A 27,870-nucleotide genomic window follows, 5' to 3' on the forward strand; every position below is an offset into this window, starting at 1 on the left:
CATCTAAGTTACACAGGGAGTACCTTTATCCGCTTTTAACATCAGGAAATCTGTGATGGCCTTTAGCTGTTCGTAAAGGCGGTCTAACATATGTAGGGTTGAATTCCACCTTGTTGCAACGTCACAGCATGAGGAGTCGGTACGGGGGCCCATGGCAGATTACATGTCTGGCAGCAGCTATGTGAGGCCCGTAATCTGCCTGCACCCTATGTCAAAAAATTTAACACACCAGCAGTGTGAAGAGACCTGAAAGTGGCACATGGCAGCAGAGTGTGGCGATGGAGACAGCAGCAATGGGAGGCCGTACAGGGACCCATGAGAGACTCTGGACTTGGCAGCAGCATGAGGAGGCGGTATATAGGGGCCCATGGCAGATTAGGGGCCTGGCAGCAGCTATGTGAGGCCCGTAATCTGCCTGCACCCTATGTCAAAAAATTTAACACACCAGCAGTGTGAAGAGACCTGAAAGTGGCACATGGCAGCAGAGTGTGGCGATGGAGACAGCAGCAATGGGAGGCCATACAGGGACCCATGACAGACTCTGGACTTGGCAGCAGCATGAGGAGGCGGTATATAGGGGCCCATGGCAGATTAGGGGCCTGGCAGCAGCTATGTGAGGCCCGTAATCTGCCTGCACCCTATGTCAAAAAATTTAACACACCAGCAGTGTGAAGAGACCTGAAAGTGGCACATGGCAGCAGAGTGTGGCGATGGAGACAGCAGCAATGGGAGGCCGTACAGGGACCCATGAGAGACTCTGGACTTGGCAGCAGCATGAGGAGGCGGTATATAGGGGCCCATGGCAGATTAGGGGCCTGGCAGCAGCTATGTGAGGCCCGTAATCTGCCTGCACCCTATGTCAAAAAATTTAACACACCAGCAGTGTGAAGAGACCTGAAAGTGGCACATGGCAGCAGAGTGTGGCGATGGAGACAGCAGCAATGGGAGGCCATACAGGGACCCATGACAGACTCTGGACTTGGCAGCAGCATGAGGAGGCGGTATATAGGGGCCCATGGCAGATTAGGGGCCTGGCAGCAGCTATGTGAGGCCCGTAATCTGCCTGCACCCTATGTCAAAAAATTTAACACACCAGCAGTGTGAAGAGACCTGAAAGTGGCACATGGCAGCAGAGTGTGGCGATGGAGACAGCAGCAATGGGAGGCCGTACAGGGACCCATGAGAGACTCTGGACTTGGCAGCAGCATGAGGAGGCGGTATATAGGGGCCCATGGCAGATTAGGGGCCTGGCAGCAGCTATGTGAGGCCCGTAATCTGCCTGCACCCTATGTCAAAAAATTTAACACACCAGCAGTGTGAAGAGACCTGAAAGTGGCACATGGCAGCAGAGTGTGGCGATGGAGACAGCAGCAATGGGAGGCCATACAGGGACCCATGACAGACTCTGGACTTGGCAGCAGCATGAGGAGGCGGTATATAGGGGCCCATGGCAGATTAGGGGCCTGGCAGCAGCTATGTGAGGCCCGTAATCTGCCTGCACCCTATGTCAAAAAATGTAACACACCAGCAGTGTGTGAGGAGACCTGAAAGTGGCACATGGCAGAGTGTGGCGATGGAGACAGCAGCAATGGGAGGCCGTACAGGGACCCATGAGAGACTCTGGACCTGGCAGCAGCATGAGGAAGCGGTATATAGGGGCCTATGGCAGATTAGGGGCCTGGCAGCAGCTATAGGAGGCCCATAATCTGCCAGCACCCTATGTCAAAAAATTCTACACACCAGCAGTGTGTGAGGAGACCTGAAAGTGGCACATGGCAGAGTGTGGCGATGGAGACAGCAGCAATGGGAGGCCGTACAGGGACCCATGAGAGACTCTGGACCTGGCAGCAGCATGAGGAGGCGGTATATAGGGGCCTATGGCAGATTAGGGGCCTGGCAGCAGCTATAGGAGGCCCATAATCTGCCAGCACCCTATGTCAAAAAATTCTACACACCAGCAGTGTGAGGAGACCTGAAAGTGGCACATGGCAGCAGAGTGTGGCGATGGAGACAGCAGCAATGGGAGGCCGTACAGGGACCCATGACAGACTCTAGACTTGGCAGCAGCATGAGGAGGCGGTATATAGGGGCCCATGGCAGATTAGGGGCCTGGCAGCAGCTATGTGAGGCCCGTAATCTGCCTGCACCCTATGTCAAAAAATTTAACACACCAGCAGTGTGAAGAGACCTGAAAGTGGCACATGGCAGCAGAGTGTGGCGATGGAGACAGCAGCAATGGGAGGCCATACAGGGACCCATGACAGACTCTGGACTTGGCAGCAGCATGAGGAGGCGGTATATAGGGGCCCATGGCAGATTAGGGGCCTGGCAGCAGCTATGTGAGGCCCGTAATCTGCCTGCACCCTATGTCAAAAAATTTAACACACCAGCAGTGTGAAGAGACCTGAAAGTGGCACATGGCAGCAGAGTGTGGCGATGGAGACAGCAGCAATGGGAGGCCGTACAGGGACCCATGAGAGACTCTGGACTTGGCAGCAGCATGAGGAGGCGGTATATAGGGGCCCATGGCAGATTAGGGGCCTGGCAGCAGCTATGTGAGGCCCGTAATCTGCCTGCACCCTATGTCAAAAAATTTAACACACCAGCAGTGTGAAGAGACCTGAAAGTGGCACATGGCAGCAGAGTGTGGCGATGGAGACAGCAGCAATGGGAGGCCATACAGGGACCCATGACAGACTCTGGACTTGGCAGCAGCATGAGGAGGCGGTATATAGGGGCCCATGGCAGATTAGGGGCCTGGCAGCAGCTATGTGAGGCCCGTAATCTGCCTGCACCCTATGTCAAAAAATTTAACACACCAGCAGTGTGAAGAGACCTGAAAGTGGCACATGGCAGCAGAGTGTGGCGATGGAGACAGCAGCAATGGGAGGCCGTACAGGGACCCATGAGAGACTCTGGACTTGGCAGCAGCATGAGGAGGCGGTATATAGGGGCCCATGGCAGATTAGGGGCCTGGCAGCAGCTATGTGAGGCCCGTAATCTGCCTGCACCCTATGTCAAAAAATTTAACACACCAGCAGTGTGAAGAGACCTGAAAGTGGCACATGGCAGCAGAGTGTGGCGATGGAGACAGCAGCAATGGGAGGCCATACAGGGACCCATGACAGACTCTGGACTTGGCAGCAGCATGAGGAGGCGGTATATAGGGGCCCATGGCAGATTAGGGGCCTGGCAGCAGCTATGTGAGGCCCGTAATCTGCCTGCACCCTATGTCAAAAAATTTAACACACCAGCAGTGTGAAGAGACCTGAAAGTGGCACATGGCAGCAGAGTGTGGCGATGGAGACAGCAGCAATGGGAGGCCGTACAGGGACCCATGAGAGACTCTGGACTTGGCAGCAGCATGAGGAGGCGGTATATAGGGGCCCATGGCAGATTAGGGGCCTGGCAGCAGCTATGTGAGGCCCGTAATCTGCCTGCACCCTATGTCAAAAAATTTAACACACCAGCAGTGTGAAGAGACCTGAAAGTGGCACATGGCAGCAGAGTGTGGCGATGGAGACAGCAGCAATGGGAGGCCATACAGGGACCCATGACAGACTCTGGACTTGGCAGCAGCATGAGGAGGCGGTATATAGGGGCCCATGGCAGATTAGGGGCCTGGCAGCAGCTATGTGAGGCCCGTAATCTGCCTGCACCCTATGTCAAAAAATTTAACACACCAGCAGTGTGTGAGGAGACCTGAAAGTGGCACATGGCAGAGTGTGGCGATGGAGACAGCAGCAATGGGAGGCCGTACAGGGACCCATGAGAGACTCTGGACCTGGCAGCAGCATGAGGAGGCGGTATATAGGGGCCTATGGCAGATTAGGGGCCTGGCAGCAGCTATAGGAGGCCCATAATCTGCCAGCACCCTATGTCAAAAAATTCTACACACCAGCAGTGTGAGGAGACCTGAAAGTGGCACATGGCAGCAGAGTGTGGCGATGGAGACAGCAGCAATGGGAGGCCGTACAGGGACCCATGAGAGACTCTGGACTTGGCAGCAGCATGAGGAGGCGGTATATAGGGGCCCATGGCAGATTAGGGGCCTGGCAGCAGCTATGTGAGGCCCGTAATCTGCCTGCACCCTATGTCAAAAAATTTAACACACCAGCAGTGTGAAGAGACCTGAAAGTGGCACATGGCAGCAGAGTGTGGCGATGGAGACAGCAGCAATGGGAGGCCATACAGGGACCCATGACAGACTCTGGACTTGGCAGCAGCATGAGGAGGCGGTATATAGGGGCCCATGGCAGATTAGGGGCCTGGCAGCAGCTATGTGAGGCCCGTAATCTGCCTGCACCCTATGTCAAAAAATTTAACACACCAGCAGTGTGAAGAGACCTGAAAGTGGCACATGGCAGCAGAGTGTGGCGATGGAGACAGCAGCAATGGGAGGCCATACAGGGACCCATGACAGACTCTGGACTTGGCAGCAGCATGAGGAGGCGGTATATAGGGGCCCATGGCAGATTAGGGGCCTGGCAGCAGCTATGTGAGGCCCGTAATCTGCCTGCACCCTATGTCAAAAAATTTAACACACCAGCAGTGTGAAGAGACCTGAAAGTGGCACATGGCAGCAGAGTGTGGCGATGGAGACAGCAGCAATGGGAGGCCGTACAGGGACCCATGAGAGACTCTGGACTTGGCAGCAGCATGAGGAGGCGGTATATAGGGGCCCATGGCAGATTAGGGGCCTGGCAGCAGCTATGTGAGGCCCGTAATCTGCCTGCACCCTATGTCAAAAAATTTAACACACCAGCAGTGTGAAGAGACCTGAAAGTGGCACATGGCAGCAGAGTGTGGCGATGGAGACAGCAGCAATGGGAGGCCATACAGGGACCCATGACAGACTCTGGACTTGGCAGCAGCATGAGGAGGCGGTATATAGGGGCCCATGGCAGATTAGGGGCCTGGCAGCAGCTATGTGAGGCCCGTAATCTGCCTGCACCCTATGTCAAAAAATGTAACACACCAGCAGTGTGTGAGGAGACCTGAAAGTGGCACATGGCAGAGTGTGGCGATGGAGACAGCAGCAATGGGAGGCCGTACAGGGACCCATGAGAGACTCTGGACCTGGCAGCAGCATGAGGAGGCGGTATATAGGGGCCTATGGCAGATTAGGGGCCTGGCAGCAGCTATAGGAGGCCCATAATCTGCCAGCACCCTATGTCAAAAAATTCTACACACCAGCAGTGTGAGGAGACCTGAAAGTGGCACATGGCAGCAGAGTGTGGCGATGGAGACAGCAGCAATGGGAGGCCGTACAGGGACCCATGAGAGACTCTGGACTTGGCAGCAGCATGAGGAGGCGGTATATAGGGGCCCATGGCAGATTAGGGGCCTGGCAGCAGCTATGTGAGGCCCGTAATCTGCCTGCACCCTATGTCAAAAAATTTAACACACCAGCAGTGTGAAGAGACCTGAAAGTGGCACATGGCAGCAGAGTGTGGCGATGGAGACAGCAGCAATGGGAGGCCATACAGGGACCCATGACAGACTCTGGACTTGGCAGCAGCATGAGGAGGCGGTATATAGGGGCCCATGGCAGATTAGGGGCCTGGCAGCAGCTATGTGAGGCCCGTAATCTGCCTGCACCCTATGTCAAAAAATTTAACACACCAGCAGTGTGAAGAGACCTGAAAGTGGCACATGGCAGCAGAGTGTGGCGATGGAGACAGCAGCAATGGGAGGCCATACAGGGACCCATGACAGACTCTGGACTTGGCAGCAGCATGAGGAGGCGGTATATAGGGGCCCATGGCAGATTAGGGGCCTGGCAGCAGCTATGTGAGGCCCGTAATCTGCCTGCACCCTATGTCAAAAAATTTAACACACCAGCAGTGTGAAGAGACCTGAAAGTGGCACATGGCAGCAGAGTGTGGCGATGGAGACAGCAGCAATGGGAGGCCATACAGGGACCCATGACAGACTCTGGACTTGGCAGCAGCATGAGGAGGCGGTATATAGGGGCCCATGGCAGATTAGGGGCCTGGCAGCAGCTATGTGAGGCCCGTAATCTGCCTGCACCCTATGTCAAAAAATGTAACACACCAGCAGTGTGTGAGGAGACCTGAAAGTGGCACATGGCAGAGTGTGGCGATGGAGACAGCAGCAATGGGAGGCCGTACAGGGACCCATGAGAGACTCTGGACCTGGCAGCAGCATGAGGAGGCGGTATATAGGGGCCTATGGCAGATTAGGGGCCTGGCAGCAGCTATAGGAGGCCCATAATCTGCCAGCACCCTATGTCAAAAAATTCTACACACCAGCAGTGTGAGGAGACCTGAAAGTGGCACATGGCAGCAGAGTGTGGCGATGGAGACAGCAGCAATGGGAGGCCGTACAGGGACCCATGAGAGACTCTGGACTTGGCAGCAGCATGAGGAGGCGGTATATAGGGGCCCATGGCAGATTAGGGGCCTGGCAGCAGCTATGTGAGGCCCGTAATCTGCCTGCACCCTATGTCAAAAAATTTAACACACCAGCAGTGTGAAGAGACCTGAAAGTGGCACATGGCAGCAGAGTGTGGCGATGGAGACAGCAGCAATGGGAGGCCATACAGGGACCCATGACAGACTCTGGACTTGGCAGCAGCATGAGGAGGCGGTATATAGGGGCCCATGGCAGATTAGGGGCCTGGCAGCAGCTATGTGAGGCCCGTAATCTGCCTGCACCCTATGTCAAAAAATTTAACACACCAGCAGTGTGAAGAGACCTGAAAGTGGCACATGGCAGCAGAGTGTGGCGATGGAGACAGCAGCAATGGGAGGCCATACAGGGACCCATGACAGACTCTGGACTTGGCAGCAGCATGAGGAGGCGGTATATAGGGGCCCATGGCAGATTAGGGGCCTGGCAGCAGCTATGTGAGGCCCGTAATCTGCCTGCACCCTATGTCAAAAAATTTAACACACCAGCAGTGTGAAGAGACCTGAAAGTGGCACATGGCAGCAGAGTGTGGCGATGGAGACAGCAGCAATGGGAGGCCGTACAGGGACCCATGAGAGACTCTGGACTTGGCAGCAGCATGAGGAGGCGGTATATAGGGGCCCATGGCAGATTAGGGGCCTGGCAGCAGCTATGTGAGGCCCGTAATCTGCCTGCACCCTATGTCAAAAAATTTAACACACCAGCAGTGTGAAGAGACCTGAAAGTGGCACATGGCAGCAGAGTGTGGCGATGGAGACAGCAGCAATGGGAGGCCATACAGGGACCCATGACAGACTCTGGACTTGGCAGCAGCATGAGGAGGCGGTATATAGGGGCCCATGGCAGATTAGGGGCCTGGCAGCAGCTATGTGAGGCCCATAATCTGCCAGCACCCTATGTCAAAAAATTCTACACACCAGCAGTGTGTGAGGAGACCTGAAAGTGGCACATGGCAGAGTGTGGCGATGGAGACAGCAGCAATGGGAGGCCGTACAGGGACCCATGAGAGACTCTGGACCTGGCAGCAGCATGAGGAGGCGGTATATAGGGGCCTATGGCAGATTAGGGGCCTGGCAGCAGCTATAGGAGGCCCATAATCTGCCAGCACCCTATGTCAAAAAATTCTACACACCAGCAGTGTGAGGAGACCTGAAAGTGGCACATGGCAGCAGAGTGTGGCGATGGAGACAGCAGCAATGGGAGGCCGTACAGGGACCCATGACAGACTCTAGACTTGGCAGCAGCATGAGGAGGCGGTATATAGGGGCCCATGGCAGATTAGGGGCCTGGCAGCAGCTATGTGAGGCCCGTAATCTGCCTGCACCCTATGTCAAAAAATTTAACACACCAGCAGTGTGAAGAGACCTGAAAGTGGCACATGGCAGCAGAGTGTGGCGATGGAGACAGCAGCAATGGGAGGCCATACAGGGACCCATGACAGACTCTGGACTTGGCAGCAGCATGAGGAGGCGGTATATAGGGGCCTATGGCAGATTAGGGGCCTGGCAGCAGCTATAGGAGGCCCGTAATCTGCCAGCACCCTATGTCAAAAAATTAAACACACCAGCAGTGTGAGGAGACCTGAAAGTGGCACATGTTTGAGGCATGATTCATGGCGGATTTAGTCAGTTGTGTCAGGAACTGGTGGTTTGAAATCCAGACTAATCCACGCCTGATTCATTTTCACAAACGTGAGTCTCTCCACACTTTGGGTGGACAGTCGTGTCCTCCGCGGAGTTACAATACCTCCTGCCGCACTAAACACGCGCTCCGATGCCACGCTACTGGCCGGGCATGACAGCCTTTCAAGGGCAAATTCAGCTAGTTGGGGCCAAAGGTCAAGTTTCGTTGCCCAGTAGTCAAGGGGATTGTCTACCTCGGTTGGCAGGGTGCTGTCCAAGTAGGCCCAAGCCTGTTGTTTGAGCTCCTGCTCCAGGTCCACCTGATGCTGCTGCTGCTGCGGCTGGTTAGTAGTTTCCTCACTGCGCTGGTGAAGAAAGCTACTCATCATCGACTGCAGACTGAGGCAGCCGCTGCTGGTGGAGCTGCCACTGCTCCTACCACCCCACCCCTCCCCTGCTGCCATGCCAGCGGAACGCGAGCGCACAGGGCCCACAGTGTCTGAGGATGGACGTTGGCGCACAAAGGCAGAGACCAACTGACTACATAGGTGGTTTTTATAGTACGTAATTTTGGCCTCCCTCTCAGCAGGTGTGAAAAAGGCCACCATTTTGGACCGGTAGCGAGGGTCCAACAAGGTGGACAGCCAAAAGTCATCCCTCTGTCTGATGGTTATTATTCGGCTGTCGCTACGCAAGCAACCGAGCATGCTATGGGCCATTTGTGCCAAGGAATGCGAGGGACTCCCTGCCTCCATCTCCACAGCATACTGCCACGGTGCGTCTGGGTCCTCTGTCTCCTCCTCCTCCTCCTCTACCAGATGCTCCTGCTCCTCCACTCCTGTCCGCTGAGTGGAAAAACCACCCATTTCACTCAATAATTCCTGAGCACAAATGTCCTCCTCTACCTCCTCCTCTTCTTCCTGTCCTGCCCCCACAGGGGTCATGTGGCGTTGAGATCTGTGCGCCACGTCTACCGCACCCTGACCAGCCATTGTTAACAGCATTTGTTCCAGGACGTGCAACAGAGGAATGACGTCGTTCATCCCATAGTCCTGCCGACTCACGAATAGCGTGGCCTCCTCAAAGGGCCTGAGCAAGCGGCAGGTGTCATGCATGAGCTGCCAATGGCTGACATCTAAGTTACACAGGGGAGTACCTTTATCCGCTTGTAACATCAGGAAATCGGTGATGGCCTTTCGCTGCTCGTAAAGGCGGTCTAACATGTGTAGGGTTGAATTCCACCTTGTTGCAACGTCGCAGATCAGGCGATGCTGTGGAATTCCGTTCTGCCGCTGCAGCTCAATGAGGGTGTTCTTTGCGGTGTAGGAATGGCTGAAATGCATGCACAGTTTACGTGACATTTTAAGGATGTCTTGCAGTGGGATGGTGGATTTTAGGAACCGCTTGACAACCAGATTGAACACGTGAGCCATGCATGGCGCATGGCACAACCTTCCTTGACGCAGAGCAGACACCATGTTCTTTCCGTTGTCAGTCAACATGGTTCCGATTTTTAGTTTGCGCGGAGACAGCCATCTGTCGATTTCTCTGTTCATTACACTCAGCAGTTCCTCCCCTGTGTGACTACGTTCGCCAAGGCATACCAGGTGCAGCACAGCGTGACACCGTTGCGCCCTGCACATGTGATATGCCGGTCGGGTAATGGGACTTGGCACGGGGGTGGCGGCTGAGGACACGGCGGAAAAAGAGGTGGTAGAGGCGGACATGCTTGCTGGACCAAGGACGTGCAAACGTGGAGGCAAAAGCGTCGTGACCTGTCCAAGTTGCTGGTGCGGCTGTGCCGGCACCACGTTCACCCAGTGGGCCGTAAATGACATGTACTGTCCCTGACCGTAGTTACAGCTCCACACGTCGGCGCTGCCGTGCACTTTGGCAGAGACCGACATGCTCAAAGACTGGCCCACCATCTCTTCTACATGTGAATGCAGGGCTGGCACTGCCTTTTGGGCAAAGAAATGACGGCTTGGCACTCTCCACCGCGGCGCGGCACAAGCCATCATTTCTCGGAAAGGTGCTGAGTCCACCAGTTGGAAAGGGAGGGACTGCAGCACCAGCAACTTGGACAGGAGGACGTTCAGCTTTTGCACCGTCGGGTGCGTGCTCGCAAACTGTTGTCTCTTGGATACGGATTCCAAGAAAGACTGTTGACGGAATCCGAGAAGAGGAGTAGCAGGAGAAGGAGCATCTGAACGAGCGGAAGATGCCAATGAGCGACAACTCCCCTCAGCAGAGGTGTTGGAGCCTTGACTGGCTGATAGAGGGCGATTGACGACGTCGGGTGACGGAGCAAGTAACGGAGCGGGTGATGGAGCGGGGGCTGGGGCAGGCAGAACCGCCGTATGTTTATCACGGTTTTCCCAGGCCACCGAATGGTGACGCTGCATATGCTGACGCAACGCTGTAGTCCCAACATGGGCCCCCTGGCCACGCTTGCATTTCTGGCCACATAGTCGACATACGGCTACGTTTACTTCCTCGGGCGGCTTGAGGAAAAATTGCCACACCACCGAGTAGGAAACTTTGCCCCCGCTACTCTTCACTGGCTGACTGCTACTTCCTCCGTGCGCAACGGCACCACTACTGGCCGTGGTGGTAGGCTGCAGTGGAGCTGGTGCTCTACTCCGTGGACGTTTGGCTCCACTGACACTGATGCGACCCTGCTGCTGTCTCCTGGGCAACCCACCGACTGTTTTGCTCGCTGCCAAGCTGCCACCCTCTTCTCCTGATGATGTGGAAGAAATTGCCTGATGACGACGAGGCTGCCAAGTGCGATCAACCTCCTCATCATCAAGTAGGGTCTCCGCCTCACTACTAGCCCCCTCGGCTGCGTCTGGGTCAGGAGACAGACCTGTCTCTAGACCGGCTACCGAGCCACTCTCCTCGCCAGTACTTGTTCGCTTGGCTGCTGAAAAGGCCGATGTCTCCCCCCGTTCCTGACCGCCCTCTGTTAGCTCTTCCTCACTGTACAGTGGGGCTGAGCCCACAGCATGCGATACTTCGCTTGGTGAGGGAACAGCAAAGGACAGGGGCAGGTAGAGGACACGTGATTTCAGTGGGCTTGGTCCCGGGCCATGCCAACTAACGGTTGTGTCTGACGTACCCACCGACCGTTGGCTGTAGGTGTCAGAGGTGACCTGGGAAGAGGAAGACGACCGAGCCAACCAATCAATGACGGCAGGGTTGTCGGTGGAGACACGACCGCTGGATGACACCGGGAGCACTGGCCTCTGGCTGCGAATACTGCTGCCTCGACCCCTTCCTCTGCTGCCACGTCTGCTCGCTCCTAAAACATTGCCTCCTCTGCCACTCCTCTGCATGTTGTCTGACATACTATTTAATTCAACGATTAGGTGTCCCTGAGTAACAATTCTCTGGCACTCAGTAACAATTCTGTCTGTCCCTGAGTATGAATTCTGTGGCCCTGAGTAACAATTCTGTGTCTGTGCGAGTAACAATTCTGTGTCTGTGCAAGTAACAATTTTGTGTCTGTGCGAGTAACAAATCTCTGGCACTCAGTAACAATTCTGTCTGTCCCTGAGTAACAATTCTCTGGCACTCAGTAACAATTCTGTCTGTCCCTGAGTAACAATTCTCTGGCACTCAGTAACAATTCTGTCTGTCCCTGAGTATGAATTCTGTGGCCCTGAGTAACAATTCTGTGTCTGTGCGAGTAACAATTCTGTGTCTGTGCAAGTAACAATTTTGTGTCTGTGCGAGTAACAATTCTCTGGCACTCAGTAACAATTCTGTCTGTCCCTGAGTAACAATTCTCTGGCACTCAGTAACAATTCTGTCTGTCCCTGAGTATGAATTCTGTGGCCCTGAGTAACAATTCTGTGTCTGTGCGAGTAACAATTCTGTGTCTGTGCAAGTAACAATTTTGTGTCTGTGCGAGTAACAAATCTCTGGCACTCAGTAACAATTCTGTCTGTCCCTGAGTAACAATTCTCTGGCACTCAGTAACAATTCTGTCTGTCCCTGAGTAACAATTCTCTGGCACTCAGTAACAATTCTGTCTGTCCCTGAGTATGAATTCTGTGGCCCTGAGTAACAATTCTGTGTCTGTGCGAGTAACAATTCTGTGTCTGTGCAAGTAACAATTTTGTGTCTGTGCGAGTAACAAATCTCTGGCACTCAGTAACAATTCTGTCTGTCCCTGAGTAACAATTCTCTGGCACTCAGTAACAATTCTGTCTGTCCCTGAGTAACAATTCTCTGGCACTCAGTAACAATTCTGTCTGTCCCTGAGTATGAATTCTGTGGCCCTGAGTAACAATTCTGTGTCTGTGCGAGTAACAATTCTGTGTCTGTGCAAGTAACAATTTTGTGTCTGTGCGAGTAACAATTCTCTGGCACTCAGTAACAATTCTGTCTGTCCCTGAGTAACAATTCTCTGGCACTCAGTAACAATTCTGTCTGTCCCTGAGTATGAATTCTGTGGCCCTGAGTAACAATTCTGTGTCTGTGCGAGTAACAATTCTGTGTCTGTGCAAGTAACAATTTTGTGTCTGTGCGAGTAACAATTCTCTGGCACTCAGTAACAATTCTGTCTGTCCCTGAGTAACAATTCTCTGGCACTCAGTAACAATTCTGTCTGTCCCTGAGTAACAATTCTCTGGCACTCAGTAACAATTCTGTCTATCCCTGAGTATGAATTCTGTGGCCCTGAGTAACAATTCTGTGTCTGTGCGAGTAACAATTCTGTGTCTGTGCAAGTAACAATTTTGTGTCTGTGCGAGTAACAATTCTCTGGCACTCAGTAACAATTCTGTCTGTCCCTGAGTAACAATTCTCTGGCACTCAGTAACAATTCTGTCTGTCCCTGAGTAACAATTCTCTGGCACTCAGTAACAATTCTGTCTGTCCCTGAGTATGAATTCTGTGGCCCTGAGTAACAATTCTGTGTCTGTGCGAGTAACAATTCTGTGTCTGTGCAAGTAACAATTTTGTGTCTGTGCGAGTAACAATTCTCTGGCACTCAGTAACAATTCTGTCTGTCCCTGAGTAACAATTCTCTGGCACTCAGTAACAATTCTGTCTGTCCCTGAGTAACAATTCTCTGGCACTCAGTAACAATTCTGTCTGTCCCTGAGTAACAATTCTCTGGCACTCAGTAACAATTCTGTCTGTCCCTGAGTAACAATTCTCTGGCACTCAGTAACAATTCTGTCTGTCCCTGAGTATGAATTCTGTGGCCCTGAGTAACAATTCTGTGTCTGTGCGAGTAACAATTCTGTGTCTGTGCAAGTAACAATTTTGTGTCTGTGCGAGTAACAAATCTCTGGCACTCAGTAACAATTCTGTCTGTCCCTGAGTAACAATTCTCTGGCACTCAGTAACAATTCTGTCTGTCCCTGAGTAACAATTCTCTGGCACTCAGTAACAATTCTGTCTGTCCCTGAGTATGAATTCTGTGGCCCTGAGTAACAATTCTGTGTCTGTGCGAGTAACAATTCTGTGTCTGTGCAAGTAACAATTTTGTGTCTGTGCGAGTAACAATTCTCTGGCACTCAGTAACAATTCTGTCTGTCCCTGAGTAACAATTCTCTGGCACTCAGTAACAATTCTGTCTGTCCCTGAGTAACAATTCTCTGGCACTCAGTAACAATTCTGTCTGTCCCTGAGTAACAATTCTCTGGCACTCAGTAACAATTCTGTCTGTCCCTGAGTAACAATTCTCTGGCACTCAGTAACAATTCTGTCTGTCCCTGAGTATGAATTCTGTGGCCCTGAGTAACAATTCTGTGTCTGTGCGAGTAACAATTCTGTGTCTGTGCAAGTAACAATTTTGTGTCTGTGCGAGTAACAATTCTCTGGCACTCAGTAACAATTCTGTCTGTCCCTGAGTAACAATTCTCTGGCACTCAGTAACAATTCTGTCTGTCCCTGAGTAACAATTCTCTGGCACTCAGTAACAATTCTGTCTGTCCCTGAGTATGAATTCTGTGGCCCTGAGTAACAATTCTGTGTCTGTGCGAGTAACAATTCTGTGTCTGTGCAAGTAACAATTTTGTGTCTGTGCGAGTAACAATTCTCTGGCACTCAGTAACAATTCTGTCTGTCCCTGAGTAACAATTCTCTGGCACTCAGTAACAATTCTGTCTGTCCCTGAGTAACAATTCTCTGGCACTCAGTAACAATTCTGTCTATCCCTGAGTATGAATTCTGTGGCCCTGAGTAACAATTCTGTGTCTGTGCGAGTAACAATTCTGTGTCTGTGCAAGTAACAATTTTGTGTCTGTGCGAGTAACAATTCTCTGGCACTCAGTAACAATTCTGTCTGTCCCTGAGTAACAATTCTCTGGCACTCAGTAACAATTCTGTCTGTCCCTGAGTAACAATTCTCTGGCACTCAGTAACAATTCTGTCTGTCCCTGAGTAACAATTCTCTGGCACTCAGTAACAATTCTGTCTGTCCCTGAGTAACAATTCTCTGGCACTCAGTAACAATTCTGTCTGTCCCTGAGTAACAATTCTGTCTGTCCCTGAGAATGAATTCTGTGGCCCTAAGAATTCTCTGGCACTCAGTAACAATTCTGTCTGTCCCTGAGTAACAATTCTCTGGCACTCAGTAACAATTCTGTCTGTCCCTGAGTAAAAATTCTGTGGCCCTAATAACGTTTCTGTGGCCCTAAGTAACAATTCTCTGGCACTGAGTAACAATTCTGTCTGTCCCTGAGTATGAATTCTGTGGCCCTAACTAGCGTTTCTTTGTCCCTAAATAACGATTCTGTGGCCCTCATTAACAAGTCTGTGTCCCTGAGTAATGGTTCTCTGTCCCTAAGTAACTTCTCTCTGTCCCCAATTCTCGTTTCTGTGGCCCTAACTCTGTCCCTGTCCCTAGTACAGAGCGGTCTGCCTCTGTTCAATGACTGCAGGCAAATGAAGATTTCCAAAATGGCCGCTATATATACCTCGACCATTACACAGTGCTGGCTGGCTGGCTGCTGATTGGCTGATGCGATCACATGTCGTTGAGGAATGCATTATGGGGCAGCGCGCCTTGTCTGCGCGCCTTCCCCGACATCCCCGCTCCGTCGCCGCACATGTCAGCCGCCATTTTCGGAAAAATTTCGATTCGCGCGTCCGAATTAGGCTGTTTTTCGGATTCGGCACGAATCGAAATTTTTCCGATATTCGACTCGAATTCCACTTCGGATGCTTCGATTCGCTCATCTCTAGTTAGAATATAGGGCCCCTAGTAATGTTGTGAAATAAGGGCCAAACCCAATCTTGCCTGAAATAGTCCCAAGATAGACTGTCAAACGCTTTATGAATATCTATTGATAACAATTAGGTTTTCCCTCTGTGAGGATTTGTCCCAGTTGGATTGTACGGCTGACAGCAGGGCTAAAGTCCGACGAATTTGGTCTGATGTTTGTCAACTCAAGTATGAATGGGGCCTTAAAGTATATAATCCCAAAAACAGATATTTAATATTCTGCATCTTACCAGTCCTTGCATGTGATGGCTGCATTGTTTTGTTTTTTTTTCTTTTTCCAGCATGGTGGTCCTTTCAATACTTCCTGTCCTAGAGTGACTATGCATACTCAATTCATTGTATCTATGGAGGAGCAGTATTGTCATCCTAGGATGCTCTCCTGATTTTCTCCACAAACAACTTTCCCCCTTATCCATTTTAATTTGTGTACTTCTGCTTGGATATATTTTTTACGATTACTGACACACAAAGGATTGCCTAATATGTCCCCATACCCAGTTTTGTTAGCTTGTTTTGCTTTACTCTACACATGGATGGCTAGGAACAGAGCATCTGAAAGAAAATCACCAAGGGTTTATCACATTTAATTAAATAACAATGGGGAATCCCAATGACACGAGCTAGATGGTGTAACTTTAGTAGGTACAGTTATTGACAGTCATTGTTACTTGTGTGTGGAAAGGCATGATTGCTGTCAGGGAAGTAACACACATTAATCATCTGTCAGCAGCGGAATTTCCAACTTGGGAGACATACATCATTTCAGCTAAGTACTCCATTATTGTCAGCATTGCTTCACGGCCATATTACTCTGTGTGTACATGCTGATCACCACTTTTTTCTGTTTTGCTGAAGGAATGAAGTATTCTTAGATTGTGCACCTGGAACATCGGCAGACGTAGCTGCACATCTACACTCGTTGTCGATTTACACGTCACCTGACCAGGGCTTTTTTCAGTGGGAATGCAGTTATGGCACTTCCAGCAGTGCATGTATGTGGCAAGGGGTGCTGGGGTGTGCTGGAAGGTCCACTGACCCTGAATACTGCGGAATCTATTGTTAAGGCAGGGGGCTATTGTTTCTGGAGATCAATTGTTACTGGGAAGTCAATTGTTGTTGGTAGATCTATTGTTGTTGGTGAAGGTCTATTGTTCCTGGGGGAGAACTATTGTTGCTGGTGGATATTTTGTTACAGGGGGTCTTTTGTTGCTGTGGGTAGATATTGTTGCTGGCTGCAGGGGATATTTCACTGCCCTTGTTGTTATCATTAGCAAATTCCAATCAATTTACTTAGCACCATAACATTATACTTGGTTGTTTTCTCTAAAAGGAGAGGTTAGTGGGTGGACCAAGGGATGGTGCTTGAAGGTGGATAGGGGACAGAAACAAGAGGTGACTCAGAAGTGGGGAGTACCTGCACCTATTTTCTGAGAAAAAAGCCCTGCAACGGACACATCAGGTTGGTTTCTGCACTTTAATTTCAAGTTCAATCATGAAGGGAATCCTAATTCCTAACATATACAAAGGATTTCTTGAACTAGCCAAAACGCCTAGCTATATGAAAAGAAAAGCACTGAACATATATTATTCCACCAATTATCTCCTACAATTTTGCATACATTTTTAAAGCAAAACTTTACTCACCTAGAATCCAGTGATGTACCATCCCTGGAACTCCCCATTGGCCGCTGACATCTTCAAGCCACCAACTTCCAGGTGCCAATCGTCGGCCTCTGTCATTGGCTGGGCAGGGACAATGTCACTCCCGCGCATGCGCGGCTCACTGTACAGCAGTGAATAGGCAGGTAGGTAGCTTTATTGCAGAAGAGATAAAGCTTATCTCTTCTACATTAAAAATCCTGCCTTTACACCAATTTTTTTAAATCCCAGCCTAAAGTTTCACTTTAGATTTCGTATGAACTTAATCTTCGTGCAGGTTCAGCTTGTGCCTATATTTGTGGTTATTATTTCCATATATATATATGTATATATATATATATATATACACACACATATATATATATATATATATATATATAAACATCTTTATGGATTTATTTTTTAATTATATTTTTCGTGCCTACTTACTAGCCTTGAAGAAGGGGGAGTCCATTCCCCCAAATTGCATTGGATTGATGTACACGATTACACTTTTAATCAACGTCTTATGAACCATACATCAAATTTGCAGTTTTTTGGACACTGGGCACTCCTCTCCTACCCAAGCTTGCAAATAAAGCCAGTTGGATCTTCTACATTCTTGTGATAGCATTGTAGTAGCAACTAGGAAAAGCTTTTCTTTGGCAGAAATGCATCACCCTACATTTACCAGTAAAAAAAAACCCAGAAACTAAAGTGTCTCTAGAACATAAACACAAGAAAAGACTTAAAACTTAACTCCAGAGAAACCTAAAAAAAACACTAATTAATGCAGATCTCTAGTAATTAATACGTCCTTCAATGTATTTTTTTTTTAATGCAAGCAGTATTGGTATCACCCCAACATGCAGCAGAACTCTGCCTGGGAGGGGAAGAAGCAGCACAAGGAGCCAATCAGTTGTGCTGCAGTGCAAGGCACATGCTGGTAGGAGGAGAGAGCAGAGTGACAGAGCTCACCAGTCCGCTGCATCACCTTTCACTGATCAGTCACAAGCTGGGAGAGGAACAGGTGCTTGTGCCGCAGCCAACGTGCTTCTTGTCTGATCCCAGGTCCCTTGCTAAACACTGTGGTTGAATCTTCTGGCAACTTTGTGACTTCAAGAAACAATAGTAACATAGGGGTTGGTAGGTGAAACCACAGTGCTTAAAATATTCTGAAGATTTTTTAGCCACTGCAGCGCTTTAAAAGAACCATGATCGGCAACATAGATGATGGGATAGGTATGTATTAAAGTTGTTCTAAACCCAATCACTAATATGTATTCTTTATTATTACAGGTATTTATGCAGCACTTTACATATATTGTTCATTCATAAAATCTCATGAGCTTGAAAATATTCTGTCTTCTGACTCCTTTTCTGACTATGTGAAAAACTGGTCCGTTTAAGTTTGAGTACTTTTTGTTTCCATCCTTGAGATGTTACATCACAAACCACCTAGTAAAAAATAATCTGTTTATGTAAACTGGTAATGTAACAAAGTAAGACCAGTTATGGTTTGTGCAGATATAGAGTAAATTAGCCCATGATAATGGTCACAACCTTCTCAAAGGCTTTTCATTGTTAAAATTCCAAATTCCTTTGGGTTTGCTTACCTGAGTGTTCGGTGATCACAAAGCAAAAGCAAATGTCATCCACAGCATCCAACATATTTGTTGGGACCTAAGGAAGAATGACAAAAGGGGATCACTTTTAATTTTTGCATCTATCATTTACTGAATTTGATTAACTCTGAAATCTAAAGTTTTAACATGTAAAAGTAATTTTAAAAGTTAATAAACAGAAGATGCTATACAATAAGTTTTTTTAAAACAAGTTCTTCTCAAATGATATCGTGTTCAAAAACCCTTCAGAAACTTCCTCCGATAATATTCCTCAAAAAAAGAAAATATTTACATAATACATTATCTTTTTAAATCAAATAAATTATAATGACTTCATTCAGGTGGATATCCAATCACATTAATAATCAGTGAAAACGTGAATAAAGTGAAAAAAACTGTGAATCCAAAACAATGAAATACCACTGTGAATGTGAATCACTCTTCAGTGCTCTATTTAAACCGACACTGTGACACTTCTAAGTGCAGTAAGGAATGCATACCCTTACCAATATTCCAAAAAGCAGACGCTTTTATATCTTTCCAAAAGATAGGTGGGAGACAATCCTCCTATGGATCTTTACCCAGTTAAAACTGCCTTCATAATATCATCAGGATCCAATTATTATTTTTATTAATTTTTGTACATCTTTTGGGGTAAAGGTGTTTGATGGTGCTGTGGGGAATTTTGTTTATATAGTTTGTTTATTTAGAGAGTGGTTTTGAATTGAATTTTAAAAGTTATTTTGAATCTTTTGAATTGTCAGCTTTTGATAAAAGAATACCTGGTTTTCTGCCATGAAGGTCCATGTCCAGGGACTTCCTGTTAAGGGATGACAGCTGTGCCCCAATTGTGCCCCTGTTTTGTCACCCTGTCACATGTCCCTGGTGGAAACCAGTAACTGTTCTAATATGCATTGGAAGACAGCCTGGAGCAATGATGTACAGCCAATGGCTGCAAGCTCTGATCAGTGTATTTTGACAGAATTGGTGTGTTGCAGAGTCACTCAGCGTAGACAGCACCCAAACACACCTTCCCAAAGTACCGGTGTTGCAATGTACTGCAATGTGCAGTAATGCACTGCCATGCTTTTCAACAGGCACAACTAGTCAGACAAACAATTTTTTTGTCTGATGGGGTGCATTAACCAGTATGTGTACATGAATGAGCTGCCTGAACCCAATACACATTAATGCATAAAATAATGCACTACAATAGACCAGTCTGGTGTGAATGGGCCTTTTTTTTTTTTTTTTTTTTTACAGGCTAGGTAACTTTTAAGCAGTGGCGGAACTAACAAAGGTTGCACTTGCGACCGGACCCTGACGTTCCACCTCCGTAGAGGGTACCATGATGGCAGGAAGGGGGCCCAAAACATGTGAACGGGTCTTGCTGCAGGACTCTAATAAAGGGCTTTGTGAAAGAGGGAATGTTTGAAATGTTACCGCCCCCTGAATAGACGTAGGACATGGCCATGAGCAGGAACTGTGTTGGGTAATCCTGCTTGAGGCAGACACTGTTTGCTACACTGATTGGGTCCCCCTATGCCGCCATCATGATTGCCAGCTGCTTCTGCTTCTTCCAACCCTGCCTACCTGTGTGCATATCTAAGTCCCTTCCATCCATGCTCTTATAGAGTTGCTTGAATGTCAGTGTGCTATACTATAAATACTATTTGTTTTTAATGGGATCCTGTGTGTCTGTGTTTTTGTTTTTAATAAAGGGCCCTGTGAAAGGAGTAGAGGACCCTGGGATCAGTGGCAAGGGCCCCAAGCTCAGAGGGAAGGGCCCCAGGACTGATGGAAAGGGATATGGGGGGGGGCCTTCATGGTTTCTTGCACCAGGGTCCTGAAGGTTCTCATTACGCTTCTGATTTTTAGATTATTCCTCCAGCAACCAAATTATTTAAAGAAAATATGTTATGACAGTACTATACAATTGCTGCTTTTTCCCAAGGTGCAGACTCCACAAATGTCATCTTCATCCTGTCTTGACTAGTGCATCACTAACCAGGACTGAGTATGTAGCTATGGATGTCCAAGAAGTCTAACCTCCCATCTGCAATTCTTGTATAAAGTCTAGGTAGGGATGCCAAGATCAGAATAACATCTAGCATTGCAATAGAGATGTGCATCTTTCAATGAGACTCATTTCACAGCAAAATGACTGATTTTGTATTCGCGGATACAATATTTCATAAAATGTTTCCTTTTTAAAGTGCCACTCCAGGCAGAAAAAAATTACCTTTTCAGTGAGCCCATGCTCAATAAAGCTCATCTCTAGCCTTTATTGAAGTTTAAATAGCTTGTTTGGACCAAGCTGGTATGAACTTACCCTACACAAAAGCCCTTTATGATCAGCAGGTCACGCAAGGACAAGGTTGATAAAAAACCATTTGATCAGGCCATTAATCCCTTAACCAATTCAATACCGGGCAATTTTACACCTTCCTGCCCAGGCCAGTTTTCAGGTTTCAGCGCTCTCACACTTTGAATGACAATTGCGCGGTCATATAACATTGTACCCAAACTAAAATTTTATCATTTTCTTCACACAACTAGAGCTTTCTTTTGGTGGTATTTAATCACCGCTGGGGTTTTTATTTTTTGCTAAACAAAAAAAGACCAAAAATTTTGAAAAAAACACGTTTTTCTTTGTTTCTGTTATAAACGTTTGCAAATAAATAATTGTTCTTCATAAATTTAGGCCGAGATGTATTCTGCTACATGTCTTTGGTGAAAATAACCCAAATTAGGATGTATTTTGTAGTTTGTAGGAAAGTTATAGAGTTCACAAACTATGGTATAGATCTGAATATTGATCAATCCTGAAGTACTGACAGCCAATCTAATTTCTTGAGGTCCAAGAATGTCAGGACAGTACAGATATCCCCCAAATGACCCCTTTTTGCAGAGTAGACAGTCGGACGTACTTCATAAGAGGCATGGCGAGTTTTTTGAAGTTGTATTTTTTGTCATAATTTTTCGGAAAATGAAAAAATGTAAAAAAATTATTTTCACTATTTTTTTTTTACATACTGTCACCGGTGCAGTACAGCGTCATTATATAACTGGCATGGCAGTGATCAGGGACACTGACTGGTGACAGTATGAAATTTTTTTTTATATATATATATATATTTTTTTTTTTAATTAAATTTTTTTTTTTTTTTTTTAAGATTTTTTTTTCATATTTCACGATGACCAAAGTAGTACAATGTTACCATAGTAACATTTTACTACTTTGGGGAAGTGATCAGTATTTTTTTTTTTTTTTTTTTTACACAATTCGCTTATAGCAAAGAATTACTTTGCTGTAAGCAAGCATTTACCTGAATGACATCGATTCATTCAGGGTTTTTCTTTTTGTTTTGCTTTTTGTGCTTAGCTGTGATTTGGCCACAGCTAATCACATGACATGGGCATGTGATTAGCTGTGACCATTCACAGCTAGACACTAGTATACAATGGATAGCATGAATGAAGCCATCCATTGTATACAACTGTCATGTGACCTGCTGTGATTGGTCACAGAAGGTCTCAAGGTACCGGCAACGGGGGCCTATACTCAGATCTGTCATCGGCCGTGACCGAGGTAAACGGCCGGTGACAGATCGGGCAGCTGCGCGGCTCTGCAGGACTGCAATCTGTGCATGTGCGGGAGGACGCCGTATGGCGTCCACCTGGAACGCTGATGACATTTGCCGGCTGCCATTCGGCCATAGGGTGGGCGGGAAATGGTTAAACATAACCCCACATCTCTTACACTTCATAAAACCTCCACTCTGAACCCCATAACATGCATAACAACAACATGTGCTGGTCATCATACACGAACATACACTAATAAAGGAAGGATATCAAAATGTACACTACATGCATCCAACTTGTACAAACATGCATCCAACTTTAAAAAAATGTTCACAAGCATCGCAGTAGTCCGTTGATGCCAGTTAAATTATACCAATAATGATATTTTATACATATACATTTTTTGTATAAAATACTTCTCCTCAAATACAAATTTATAATATGTTTTTGCAAAGTAGGAAAAAAGGGTGAGAATAGCAATGTAACCACTTGCCAACCAGCGTTGAACTTTTACTGCTGGCTGGTGGCTCTGTTGTTCTCCTGCAATGCACGCCTATGTCGTGGGGGAACTTTCGGGTTTACAGGCGCCCCCAGCTGCTTGTGCACAGCTTTGCCAGCAGGCTCACAGCCAATGATTTTGACTGTGAACTTGCTGAAAGCTGTGGCCAACTGCAGCACAGAGACCAGTGTGTTAGTAAACACAGAACATAGATCTGACTGGTTCTGCTCCCTGATCTCACTTGCCGTTCAGAGATCAAGGAGAAAAGCCAGCAAGTTTGTGAGTAAAATCAAAACACATACATTTGTTAGGCACACAGTTAACCTCTTGATTGCCCTCCTGATCACCCCTGTCACCCAGCTAGTGTCATTAGTACAGTGACAGTGTACAGTATTATCACTGATCACTGTGTTAGTGTCACTAGCAATGTCAGAGTCCCTCCTAGCCAGTGTCAGTCAGCACCAGTCCCCAATTGCCTACCACACTATCATAGTCACACTGTAAGTCACTAATCACCGCCATTACTAGTATAGTGTCTGTCTGGAGCAGTATCCTGATCACAGCCATAACTTTACTAGTGTACCCAATAGATTAGTGTCCCCAAAAACAGAGTGTTAGATGTGTTTTTTTTTTTAACCAAAAACATGTAGCAGAATACATTTTGGCCAAAATTTATGAAGAAATGGCTAAACGATTAGCATTTCCTCCTGCCGGTTCTAGGGTTGTTGGTTCAAATCCCAGCCATGGCAGCACCTGCCTGGAGTTTGCAGGTTCTCCCTGTGCCTTCGTGGCTTTCCTCCGGGTACTCCAGTTTCCTCCCACACTCCAAAGACATGCTAGTAGGCCAATTGTCTCCTGTCTAAATTGGTCCTAGTATGTGTATGTATGAATGTAAGGTAGGGACCTAAGATTGTACGCCCCTTGAGGGCAGGGACTAATGTGAATGTACAATAAATATGTAAAGTGCTGCGTAAATTGAGGGCGCTATACAAGTACCTGAAATAAATAAAATTTTATTTTATCAGATAAGTAGAAAATATAGTTTTTTTCCAAATTTTTCAGTCTCTTTTCGTTTATATAATAAAAAAATAAAAAACCCAGTGGTGATCAAATACCACTGGAAGAAAGCTCTATTTTTTGTGAAAAATAGAGTGCAATTGCCAGTTAAAATAGCGCAGTGTTGAACAGCAAAAAATGGTCTGTGATTATAATAAGACCTTCCAGAATATTTTTTAGTTCGGTTACTTTAAAACATCAAAAATAAATAAATAAAATACACAAAATAATAAGGCAGAACATAAACAATTTTATGTAATGTCTTTTTTCAAGTTGCTGTTTCTACAACTTTTTATACCAAAAAAAATTGCAAAAAAGAAATCTCTAACAGAGACCCAGAGATAATAAACGGACATAGATCCTTGCTTCCCCCTACTCAACTAAAGAAAATAACTTTTATTTCTGTCCATGTTCTTGTTGGAGAGTCCCCCTCACTTGTCCAGTAAACCGTCATCTGCAGGACAGGGACTGAGGGAAAATCTATAATGGAGCCCCAGACAGTGGTAAAAACCATACAAGGGTTTCTAATCCTTCCCTGCTATAAAACTAAGAAAAGGTTTTGGATAGACATACACTTTAAAGCGGCATTAAACCCATTCTCGCAGACTGACAGTGCTGCTGTCTGTTGTGTCCTGTGCTCACTCCTCCAGAGTGGTGTCTCACTAATACAGGAGGTGTATTACTGACCAAATCACCGTGTGAAAACAGAAGGCGGAAAAACCAAAGAAAAGTAAAACTTTTCCACCACCAAATTTAATGATTGGAAATCTGCAATATAATACATTTTTGTTTTGGGTTTAATACCACTTCAATTGCCCTGAATTCTATGATCAAAACTGTTGAAATCTATAGAAAGGTAGAATTACACTTTTGCAAAAATGCAGGTGGTACAGACATCACCACAACCAAACACTTCCTAAAGCTAGGTTCATATATGTGCGGGTGGCGCTGCTGCGGATCCGCACAAAAATCTCCACCCTCACTAAAGAATGGGTACCCGCCGGCGGGTGCCATTAGTTCTAATGGCACGCCACCCGCACTGGACATCGCAACCGCACTGGGAACCGAGGTTCCCGTGCAGGCTGCAGTTTCCAAAGAAGTGCAGGGACTTCTTCCCTGGGTATCCCGGGGCACGGGAGTCCATTCAAATGAATGGGCTCTTGTGCCCGCGCAAAACACGGCCCACAGGAAAGCGGATATATGAACCAGGGGCAAAGCATTCCTCTAGGAAATTTTCAATTTTGAGCATATGCATGCATGTAAACAAGGTATGGTCTGGACAACAACCATAATCTCGTTAATTGAGAGCTGAAATAACGGTTTTGTTCACAGTTTTGATTTTAGATAGGAGTTATATTATCCATTTAGAGAAAGAGGAGGAATGCTTATACAATTCCTGAAGCTGCGGAATGCTTTCTATAGCCAGTCATCTGGAAGAGACTGTATAAACTATTGTTAATATAATGAGAAAAATAATAGCGCACCATGTAGAAGAGCCTAGGCTGCGGAAATACATCACATTGGAAGCTTTTTCCCAGTACTGCAGCCAGCCAAGGACACTCACTGCTAAGACTAATGTGTTTTGTTGCTAAGAATGAATACACGGTGTAGAGTAATCTCACCTGTGATTACGGAGATTTAAATGTAAGGAATGCATCACTTCTATACAGAAGAAAACAAAATGTATGCATTAAGGTGATGGACTATTAGATTAGTGATTCATGTTCACCTGTCCTCTATGACTCTTAATAAAAAATGAGTAGTCCCATCTATACATCGTACTTAATGGGTTTCTCCTTGATTTTCCTTATTTTGCAGTTTAATTGGATTTTCTGAGTTGCCGTGTCATTTCGGAGCAAAAAGATGCCCAGTGACCTATTAATTAAATCCAGACTTTTGTCATACTAACTTTGGTTGCAATTTATCATGAACTTCTCTAACTCCTCTGCAGCGTAAACACCTCTCATTTCAATATATATTTTACAAATAAAGGAAAAGCTTCACATAATATGTATATTTTTCAAAAAGATAAGAAAAATAAATGACATGTTTACCAACAGCACTCCTGATACCTAATGTTACAAAACACAGGTGATTAATGTGCTTGAGAATGATCTAAATTAAATCATTTCTTAAATGAAAGTCAAACACTGCCAAATGTTGATTGTATGCTTACAATTTCTATGTAGTAAAATGTCCATCAAATTTACATGAATAATAGTTATGATAGTTTGCAGTTTACAATGCTGTAGGTTTTTAACTAAAAGGTGATCTTTTACAGATATGGATGAAGAAGTCATCATTTGTCTGTCTATGAGCACACAGCTGACGCCTTGTTGATCAACCAATACTTGAGGAAAAAATGAACTAGCCAAGTTTTTGCAGCCATTCTTTTTTCTTCGGCATTCGTTTAATTTATTAGAAAAGCTTTCTAATCCACAGAGTAGAACTTTGGACAGATCCAAATTCATTGTGAATAGCTGTGGTTGTAAAGGAGTGGGAGGCCTCTGTGTCCTTAACAGTCATGACTCAACTGCTGTCAACGGGATTCCCCACTGACAGTAGAATGTAAACCAAAGAAGCGTCAGTAAAAAAAAAAATTAAAAACTCATTGATTGACAGGTAAACAGGGGTGGCAAAAACACCAACCTGTAACCAGGGGCGGACTGACCATTTGGGAACTTCGGCACTGCCTGAGGGCCCGAGGTCAGTAGGGGGCCCCATGAGATGCCCCTGTTACCTTTCATAGGCTTTTTTGAGTGTGGGTGAGGACACAGGGGCCCCATGATCCCCTATTGCCCGGGGGCCCCATGAGTTGTCAGCCCGCCCCTGCCTGTAACTAGCCTTTGCAGCAAGGAGCACATGGAAGGGCAACTCCTGAAGGTTTCTTAGATGAAGAGGATTCTCCAGGCATTGTAGCTCATGAAGACAATGAGACCATCCGACAAAGACAAGTATATCTCTTTACAGGGGAATCTTTTTTCTATTTTGTAATAGGGTAGTTTTAGGGTCATAACTCAGCAGCTCAGTTTATCCTGCTCCCCTTCCCAGAAAACACAAGCTCTGTTTACATTAGATAATGGAAGGGTGGAAGGTTCTCAAGTAACTGCTGGTAGTGGGATTCAGGGGAAGCTCCTGGCTGCAAAGCCTAGTTATAGGTTGGGGTGGATACCATTTGTTTGTACAGTCGGTGAACTGGTGCAGGGACATACTGGATACTTGCCATTGTGCTTTTGGTGGGTGTCCAGTGTGTCCCTGTACCTTTAAGAAGGGGTGGGTTCCATCCAAGCATACCTGCCCTTAATCTATATACACTATATTGCCAAAAGTATTAGGACATCTCTCCAAATCATGTGATTCAGGTGTTCCAATCACCTCCATGGCCACAGGTGTATAAAATCAAGCACTTAGGCATGCAGATTGCTTCTACAAACATTTGTGAAAGAATGAGTCGCTCTCAGGAGCTCAGTGAATTCAAGCGTGGTACCGTGATAGGTTGCCACCTGTGCAATAAGTCCATCTGTTAAATTTTCTTCCTACTAAATATTCCATGGTCAACTGTTAGTGGTATTATATCAAAGTGGAAGCAACTGGGAACAACAGCAACTCAGCCATGAAGTGGTAGGTCATGTAAAATGACAGAGTGGGGTCAGCGCATGCTGAAGCACACAGTGCGCAGAAGTCGCCAACTGTCTGCAGATTCAAAAGCTAAAGACCTTCAAACTTCATGTGTCCTTTAGATTAGCACACCAACAGTGTGTAGAGAGATTCATGGAATGGGTTTCCATGGCCAAGCAGCTGCATCCAAGCCTTACATCACCATGTGCGATGCAAAGTGTCAGATGCATTGGCGTAAAGCACGCCGCCAGTGAACTCTAGACCAGTGGAGACATGTTCTCTGCAGTGACGAATCACGCTTCTCGTCTGGCAATCCAATGGACGTGTCTCAGTTTTGTGGTTGCCAGGAGAACGGTACTTTCCTGACTGCATTGTGCCAAGTGTAAAGTTTGGTGGAGGGGGATTATAGTGTGGGGTTGTTTTTTCAGGGTTGTGCTTTGGCCTCTTAGTTCCAGTGAAGGGAGCTCTTAAGGCGTCAGCATAACAAGACATTTCGGACAATTTCATGCTCCCAACTTTGTGGGAACAGTTTGGGGATGGCCCCTT

This window comes from Staurois parvus, unplaced genomic scaffold (assembly GCF_062004578.1).
Source record: "Staurois parvus isolate SC_StPar_1 unplaced genomic scaffold, SC_StPar_1.0 ptg000177l, whole genome shotgun sequence".
NCBI lineage: Eukaryota > Metazoa > Chordata > Amphibia > Anura > Ranidae > Staurois > Staurois parvus.